This window comes from Coffea arabica, chromosome 2e (assembly GCF_036785885.1).
Source record: "Coffea arabica cultivar ET-39 chromosome 2e, Coffea Arabica ET-39 HiFi, whole genome shotgun sequence".
In the NCBI taxonomy this organism is placed as follows: Eukaryota; Viridiplantae; Streptophyta; class Magnoliopsida; order Gentianales; family Rubiaceae; genus Coffea; species Coffea arabica.
This window is the reverse complement of record NC_092313.1, coordinates 25,313,444-25,323,367: the sequence shown is the minus strand read 5'-3', so window position 1 is coordinate 25,323,367 and position 9,924 is coordinate 25,313,444. Positions and strand designations below refer to the sequence as shown.

Here is a 9,924-nt window from a genome sequence, read left to right as displayed (position 1 = left end):
TTTTTGTACCAACTTTAACTGATATTTTCTTGATGATAGAGGCTGAACTAGTTCTTGTATAAAACATAAAGGTTGTAGAGCTTTGTGTTAGCCTTCCAATGACTACAAATCATCTAATTTGGAGCTCTGTAGACTGCTAAATGACCAATATACCCTTAACTAGTCAATCTTCTGTTTTAGCTTTTAACAACAGAAATGGCCGACTATATTTCTACATTTTGACTAGGAGATCTTATGAACTAGATTTCGATATCTTATAAGAAATATATAGTTATGTATTAGTTTCAAAATGGCTTAAGAATCACCTAAATCTAATGTATGTAACTCATGATATAGTTGAAATACGAATAAGTGTCAAACCTGTCAAACTCCCTTTTATTTATATTTAATTGCATTGCGTCTCTTGAATATTTTGCACTTCATATTCTTTTTAAATTATTTCAAATCATCAACAATCATCCAATTATCTTTTCAAGTTACTCCATTTGATGATTGAATCATTAAACATACAAAAATATAAAGTTTTAACCAATAAAATCCATATAAATGCAATTTTTGACACTAAAACTACAAAATATCAATTTTCACTAGAAACCTAGTTAATTAGCTACAAAAATAAGTAAAACACACCAAAACTAAATAATAAAAACACAAAATATGCACTTATCACTGCCCGCACATATAATAAAACAATCATGAAACAACATTATTATATTACTTCTGCTATAGAAATTGCATCCCACCCGATTAATTATTTTAATGAAACAACATTAAAAGTGAAAGTACTCACTGCTAAATAGAGTTTATAATGACCATTGCCATGAAGGATGGCTACTTTATCTTGACCATGGGAGAGAAATATTTGAGCAAAACATCATAAAAGAATTACAAAAGTACTGTAAGTACTTAGTATTGAAAATTTTTTATATTGGCCGTCCATATATTGGACGATGACTAATTTATCTTTTGGCTAATCTAGTTTCACAATGGATTGCAGTCAAGTAATTTAGGTTGGGTAACTTAGTCAAATGTTCAAGTCTTGGTTGCTAGTCACAAACAAACCCTCCCATTGCAAGAGTAGTTGTTTTGGGTCTTTTGAAATTAGTAAGGGATTATTCTGTGGAAAGATTGTAATAATGGCATCTCATTACTCTCCTATTAGACTTTCTAGCACTTAAAGATGATATGCTTTGAGAGTGAAAATTACTCAATATTATCGTAATAGATAACAAATTTAGGAAGAAATTAGGCTTAGGGGACAATTTCTCAATCAAAACAACGACTAAAGCTGCTAGACATTATGTATCCTAAGCATATCCAATTCAAACTTGATGTTGGAAAACTTAAGCAATTTAAATGTTAGTAATAGGTTATAAGATAGGTGTCCCTTTGGCGATGGTTTGACAATAATTAACATACCACAAAGAACGTCCTCAGTACGATGGTGTTAAAAGATTTACAATTCTTATGCCTCAATAAATTTTTGACTTAGTACCAGTCCGTCCGTCCTTCCACAGAATTTTGGTACCAGTCCGTCCTATGCGTTCCATGTTTTACAGAATTTTAGGACCAGTCCGTCCCAAAATATGTAACTAACTTGCAAGCATATGCTGAAAGTGTGTATATAGTATGCGAATTTATATTTACTAATTACTAATTTTGTTTAAGCATAAACAACTAAAACAATGTATATGAATTGCATCTCGACATATTACCGTATTATCTTTTATCATTGAAAGCAATCAAGTCATTTGGAGAATTTGGATCTTGGTCCAATAACTAGGAAAAGCCTTTTTAAGCTCTCTTGTGCACTAGATTAAAGATTCAAACCCCACCTAATACATTACAAGGAAGTGTGTAGCTTCCTTGTTTTTTTTTAAAAAAAATCAGAGAGTACAGTAGTGAGCTTATCTAATCTAGTGATTCATCCCACACCTCTGATATGTTTCTTTAGACTTTTCTTCTCCCATAATCTAGGTTGATGTAGAAGTAGATTAGAAGTTGCTTCTAATGACATAAAAAAAGAAAAAGAAAAAAAAAGACATTTGGAGGAGGGGGAAGGTATGGGTCAGGACGATTCGGGAAGAGAGAGTGCAAGTTTGGTCTGGTGATAATTTATATTAAATAGTTAAAATAATTTTCACTTTGCTTGATATTTTTGTGCCAACGGGTTGGAACACGTGAATCAAAATTGACGATGAGTAGGTCCGAATAAACCATCTCTCTTCATTTAAGGTTATCTCATACTTGAACATCCTAGTGTGAACTTTGGAAATGGGGCAGGGACGGTCAGCAGTTAATGACCATGATTTGATCAAAAAATTTTGTACGATCTAGATAACAAATTGTGTATCGATTTTCACATCGTGTGTGGAGCAGATAAAATTTTATACTAAAGTTACATGTTATGCAAACAAAGTTACGCCGTGTATAACTAAAGTTACGCGCTGTTGAAAATGATCAAAATCGTTGGGGATAGTTGCACCTGCAACCGTCCGTGTCCCTTGTCCGTGAACTTTTCTTAGGCTACAAAAAATGGTTTATGCAAATTTGATGAATAAAAAAGAGTTCACTTGTACATCCTTGGGGATGCACAATTTTGGAGTAAATATATTGAGCCCCACAGATCTTTGTACGTTTCCATCACGGGTGCGTGAAGATTGCATTCTTTTTCTTGTTTTATTAGTGTCGTTGAGTGACACTTGCACTCTGATGCGACAATTCTTGTCCTTTTATCACCTGATCTCTTTGTCACATCTGCATGGGTACAGGGAACTATTCATTCTTCTCATTTTGAGTTCCGGCTTTGATAGCAATGGAAATTTTTGTTACTCTAGTATAGGGCTGCAAACGAGCCGAGTCGAGTCGAGTTTTGAGCTAATCGAGCCGAGTCTCGACTAAATTTTACCAAGCTCGAGCTCGAGCTCGAGCTCGACGAGCCGGCAAATTTCGAGCTCGAGCTCGACTCGAATCAAGTCGAGCCGAGCTCGAGCTCGAGCTCGAGTTCGAAAAAAAATAAAAAATAATTATTTTATTTTTAAAAAAATAAATAAAATAATATTTTTTTCTTAATAAATAATAAAATATTAAGGATATATACGTAATTTTACTATGAAAATAAAAAATAAAAAAAAATATATATAATATACGTAATTTTATTATTAAATAAAAAAAATATATATATATATATATATATACCCAAGCTCGCGAGCCGGCTCGCGAGCTAACGAGCTTAATATTCTGAGCTCGAGCTCGAGTTCGAGTTTGACTCGAGCCGGCTCGAGCTCGACTCGAGCTTGACTCGAGCCGCTCGGGAGCGGCTCGATTCGTTTGCAGCCCTACTCTAGTATATCTACGAATTGAAGGTGAGAAGAGAAGTTGGCTCCGTTTGGATTAGGTGATTTTAGGAATCTTTTTAAAAAAATTTATTATAACAGAGTTTTTAGAGTATATTTTGAAATATTTTTAAAAAATATTTTGAAATATTTAAAAGTAGTAGAGTTTTTAAAATATAATTTGAAAATTTTTTGAATATTAAAAAAAAAATTAGGCTGTGAAGTTGTATTAGTACTATAATTTTTTTGGCCATGCCAATGCCCAATGGGTTGTGTCAAAAAAATAGAAAAGTTTCTTGTTACTTTCATTTTTATATATAGTTACAATTTTATCTAGGTTGTCTAAAGTCTGTAATTCAAGATACCTAAATTGCAAAGGGGCAATAAAAGTTCATGTCTAGAGGAATATAATGCTCTTGGATGATTCTTAAACACAAATATGTACTATATTCTCTTTCCTAAGTATTTTTGGCATCAAGAAATAAAATATGCAGCTAATTGAGACAACAAACTTGACAAACTGCAATCTCAAGGATAGTGTATCACATTACTTTAGAATGTAGCGGTGCACCATGTTTTTGCACACATTTTTTGGTGTTGAATTCTTGTACTTGATGGAATATACATCCAATGAAAGTCCTCAGCTTGATGTACATCGTTTCTAGCTTTTGTTGAAGCTTTAGTCTGCCTTTCCTCTTTTCAGGTTCCATTTTTTTCCCTTGTTTATTTACCATGAAACAAAGGTCAACACTCGTAATAACATAGCCGGCCAGTTGAGTAACATTATAGATTCATGTAAAACATTCACTTAATACAGAATCAGCAGTCTTCATCAGCTCATTTGGACCCGTATCTTTGCTAATATATTGCATAGAGGCCATTTGGACACCTTGTTGGAACCGATGAGCTGATATAATAGATGTGAATCCACTTCTGCGCAGACCCTTTGTTCTCCTCCGTCAATACACAGCTGCAAACCCGTTGCCAAAGCATTTGCTTCTGCCTCTTATACTTCAATGTCACCAAACTTCATTTAAGAAGCTGCTTCCTTGGCTGTTGTTTACCTCGGAAGAATGAAGCTAGAAGCGAGTCTTCATCCCCCTCCATCCAGGAGCGATTTTTTGACAACAGTCGCAGCTCCAAATAAAGCAAGGAACCTGTTAATTCTGAAGATTACTTTGGCTAGAACCATGGGACACGCTTGAAACCTGTGCTCATTCCTTGCGCGCCATAGACACCACACAATAATGAGTCCCATAAAACAAAACCCACTGCATTATAATTGAAGATAAACAAGTATGAGTAGCTAAAGAAATTGCAAAGGCACGAGCATAATGCAGCCATACATGATGGGCCACTTGCACCTCAAAAAACAAATGCCTGTTGCTTTCCTAGGACTGGCAGGCGACATTTCTGGAGCAACACATCCACCGGCAGCAAACCATTCATCACCCTCCATCCCAGGAATGACATTTTCAGTGGCAAGGAAGAATTCCATATTACACGGACACATCAGAAGTATTCCGCCGCTTTCTCACCAATTCATAAGCTGATTTAGTCATGAAACAGCCATTAGCGGAAGCATTCCACACCATGATATCGTTCATATCAGGTTGTACAACCAAATGCAAGATGAAAGGTATCAGGAATCTATAAAATCTATAAAATTTTCAGGTGTAAAGAAAACCAGTGAGGCAATTAATCTGTTAATTAAAGCAAACCTGCAAACAGCAAATTAAGCAATTCTGACAAATCTAATGCAACAAATAAAAAATTGCTTAGGAAAAGATGGACAACAACACTGATATTCCTGGTGCATACGCTCCAAATGAGCCAAAAAAATTCATGCCAAACACAGAGAATATTAATTCTACAAGAATCACTAACAGTCATCTATACAAGCAGGCATAAAATTTATGTCTGATAAATCCACAAAAATTCTAACCACTGATTAGAGACAAAAATAGGAATAGGATGCAGGGTAGAAAACCCCGTTCGTCCTACACCATTTGAGACTCAAATTCTCAATCCATTTCTCGCATATGAATCAAAATTTTGTTTTCCTTACTTGATGCTCCTTGGGAGATTGCTCAATGAATATAAAAGCCATAATGGCGAAGTCCCAAGAGGTAAAAGTATGGTGTCAAGTTGCAGCCCAGTCAATACCAGGAGGAAAGAGCAATGCCATGGCTACCACCTGGTTGTATACAAGTGAAGGAAAATCGTTAAATTTGTTACCCCAACAGCTGCCATCCAGGTTGCCCTGCCAAGGTATGGGTCCGCAGCTCCATCCCGAATTCAGTCCAATTGTGGAACATACAACAACTGAAGTCAAAGTACACAAACAAATCACTGGACACCGAGAAAAGATTTACATTTAGATTATCAAAATCACTGGACACCCACAATTAGCGACTAAAATACAGAGTCATTTGTTCACAAACAAACACAGAAATTAAACATTTGAACTAAAGTAAAAGTAAAAGAACCAATAACTGAAAAAGCATGACTAACAAGGAAGTGGAAAACTGGAATGTTGATCATGAACATGCAATCACAAAGGACAGCAATGTGGTTATCAAAATATGAGGACGAAGCACAACAAAACTAGTCACAAAAATCTGCGTATATAGTGAAGGAATAAAAGGAACCGATCTCCATTTCAAGCAAATTGTTCAGTGCCCTTATGAACCCTAAGAAAAGCCATAAAAAAAGTTTTCAATGAAAGTAATACCCAGAAGGAAATTACCAATTGGGCCAAAAGTATACAAATTATCCAATTTGTCTACTACTGATAGGAAAAAAATTAGACTTAAAAAAAAGAGGAGTTATTAGTCTTACCAGGAAAGACTGCAGAGAAAAAGATAGAAAGACCGCAGAACTCGTTGTCGATGCTATCTCCTTGCAATGGAAGAACTCAGACTGTGAGACCCAAAAAGTAGATTTTATGGGCTGATGGACGGTTCTTTTTCGCCTTTGATTTCCCATTTCCCTTCTCTTGAAAATGGTTAACCCGTTATCATTACCATTTTCAAATTTTTTTAATAAGAAACATACAAAATGTTACTACTAAATTTGTTGGAAATCATTCAACACAAATTGTTTTACAAAGTTTGGAGATAATTTCCAAATGGAATCAATTAAAGAGCCCGATTTAGCAGTGTGCTAAAGTGTCTGCATCTTTATTACAATACCTCGGAGCCCAATTGAGATCAATAATCTGAGTGTCTAGCACTGCCTCCTTAACATCATCTATTATAGGACCTACCTCTAGCAAACCATTTCTGAATTTAATTTGGAAGTGAAATGAAATTGGTTACCCCCGATTCGAAATTGAAATCGCCAAATAGGTTTAAAGATTTACCAATCAAATAACCGAATTTAACAAATTCATTGCACCGAATTTACCAAATTTGCACCATTGCTCGCCCTACTGTCTACCTTTCCATATGAAATTTTACAACTTATTATGCGCTGCCAATTACTCAACCACGAACCAAACAATCCATTTACACTCATTGTCCTGTGTCCGCCTATTTCCTAATCGATGTGCTCCGATCGGTTGATCATTACGGATTTCTCATTTTATTTTTACTTCTTAAAAATTATTTCATTCTAGCACAATACTAGAGGAAACATGTTGTGCAATGCACAGCCTTGGCCCTCCCAAAAATATAGTCATTGGATAAGCATGTACAACAATTCTAGTTGGAAAAACAGGTACACAATGGCTATAAAGATAGCCTAATAACACCCTAACTATCATTCATATGTAGCTGTCAAGCTATTTTAGTTGCAATTACACATCTTCCAGCAGAATTAGGTCCCAAGTAGAGATACATTGGCATGCTAATTGTCTAATTTAAAGTTTATTTTAATTACTTAATATCATATATTAGGATCCATTAACTTCTAGTGATGGAGAGAATGTTAATGAATTCTAATATGATGACAAAAAATAGCAACCAAGAATTTCAAGAATATATATGATGAACAAAAGAGGATATGAAGTTGTATAGTTTGCTTCACATGGTTTCTTGAGGAAGTCATATGAGCAGATTTTGGAGAGGCTGGTTTGTTGTATTTAGCGCGGTTTTTTCGCAGCAATCAAGGAACAACTCGCAACGGATCTTCTGTCACACACTCTGTGCCACTTTTTATTATATTGCTATTTCTCTTCTATAAACATCATGTTTTAGTTCTTTTTTGTTTCCTTAAGATCCAATAACTATTAATTAAGTAATACACAAAATTTAACAAACTCAAAAAATCAAAATGCATAAAAAATGAGATTTTTTATGAATTTCCTGCCATATTTTTTAATTTTCTATTATATATTGGTTTTTTGAAGCTACTGTATTTATTTTTTACTCAATTAAAAGTTATTGGATCTTAAGAAAATAAAAAAGAACTAAAACATGATGTTTATGTAGGAGAAATAGCAATACAATAAAAAGTGGGACAGAGAGTAGCACGGGGTGTGGGACAGAAGATCCGTTGCGGGAACAACCTTAGTCCAAATGATGGACAAAGTACAGGACTGGACGGTTATTAATTGCACAACTTCAGGAAAAAAAAGTCAATACCCTATATTTTGCAAATAAAGTACTTAATTGTAATTCTATGAACTACATATATCTGACATATTGTAAAGTTTGAGAAATGTCATCATGTTTTATATTATGTAAAGGTCCCTGTTGATGGTAATAAAGCATATTTTTCTGATTTTGGTTAACTGGTTAAATGGTTTCATTATAGGCTGAATTAAAGGGTCACTATGTGAAATACAACTGATAAAAATAAGAGTGCATCGTCAAACAGTACATGATTGTAGAACACATTTGCTAATCTCTAATTTTTATCAAGTATGAATTTCCATCCAAAATGCTTTTGTGCAGGTGGATTTAGATATATTAAATAAAACTCTAGCAAAGAAACATAAGGAGCAACATGAACAAATTTAAAAACTAAAAGCAGTTTTCTATTTCACGTGAGAATAGTATTTTCCTTGGATTTGGTTCCTTGCTAAATATCAACAAGTAAACAAAGTTGCACTCTCTTGCTATGTCCAGGTAACATAAAAACTTTATTGGTTGGAGGTGAACCATGAAAAAATGTGATTGTATTGGCTAAAAGTTATGTAAAGCATGTCATGTCAGCATACACTTTCTCCTTAAGAAAATGTTCATAAAAGATTTTTCTCATTACACAGTATAAATGTGCAAGATAATCTGACAAATACTACAGGTAAATTACAGATGTTACTTGTCATTTTTTACTTAAAAAAGTTGATATTGATTCATACCAAAAGTTGAAGCAATGAACAATCTATCATATTACAAGTGGCGAAGGAGATGCAATACCAGGAGGCAAAGTTTCTAGGCTATGAGGCTTATTGCTCTATCTAATCATTTTTTTTTCTATCTAAGAACTGCATCTTTTGTACAATCGTTTTTCCTCATGATTTGACCCAGATCAAATTGAGGAATCACAGTAGGAATACTATTAGAATTTTCTTTGATCACATAATCCATGGCAAAAACAGAAGACTATTATCCAAAGGTTTCTAGATAACCAACATTCATGCTTATCATATCAAGGCTTTTACTTTTCTAACAGAAAGAAAACTATCAATTACATCATGTAGCTCTATTCTACTATTTATACACTTTTTTGTTAGGTGCTATATTTTTTTTTTCTTTTCTTATCAGCAATAGAGAAATAGACTAAATAATCATGCAAAAAGCAAATACATGGCAATTAAGATGATCAATGCTTGAAACTTTTTAAAGTGAGACATGGATCTTGTAGTATAATCGACAACAGAACAAAATCAAAATCCTTGTGACAAAAAAAAGGGCAACACAGAATTCGGTTTCTTAGACAAACTTAAGAATAGAAGATACCAACTTCTTGGAGCAAAAGATACACACCAAACAGAGAAGCCAGCTTCAATTGAAGAAACAGGTTGACGTTTTGTAAGCACATGCAAAAGAAATGGAAAATAGTATATGAAAAGGTAAAAAAAAGCTGTACAATAAAAAGGAAAAACTGAAGAATGAGAGTAGCAGTGCCAAACATAGGCCCCATTTGGAAGGTGAGTTTTGTGGGTTTTTGTCTAAAACTTTACTGTAACTTGCTGTAGAAGTTTTTTAAAAAAAATTTTGAAGTGTGTTTTTTTTTTGAATATTTTGAAATGTATAGTTTAAAAATTTTGAAAAGTTTTTTGAAATTACTGTAGCTAAAGTTTTTAAAAAACTTGTAACAAACAAACTTGGCAAAAAACTTGGCAAAATCCATAAAACTTATTATTTAATTATCATCTAGAAGTATAAAGATACCCTTCAAGTAAAGTAAGTACATTGTGAGATCAATGATAAGTGACTAATTTACGTAATAATTGTATGACATTTTATATTATTTTTAGTCACTTTGGTTATATTATTGGAAGAATATGAATCATTTTGGCTATAATTGGTGAATAAATGTTTTTAAGTGATTAAATGAGGTTTTTATCACTTTTTACTTGGATTTTGTGTATTTTGACAGTTTTGACACATTTTCGTATTTCGGCTATAACTTGAGTTAC

At 33.6% G+C, this 9,924-nt stretch overlaps 1 long non-coding RNA gene across 1 annotated transcript; it reads right to left on the bottom strand.

Annotated features, from left to right (window-relative positions):
• Positions 1 to 3,863: 3,863 nt before the first annotated feature.
• Positions 3,864 to 6,447, bottom strand: LOC113729308 (uncharacterized). The gene is made up of 3 exons (XR_003458126.2): positions 6,177 to 6,447; positions 5,404 to 5,660; positions 3,864 to 4,884 (listed from the first exon to the last, which is right to left on the bottom strand). It is a non-coding gene; the product is annotated as an uncharacterized lncRNA (long non-coding RNA).
• Positions 6,448 to 9,924: the final 3,477 nt, after the last annotated feature.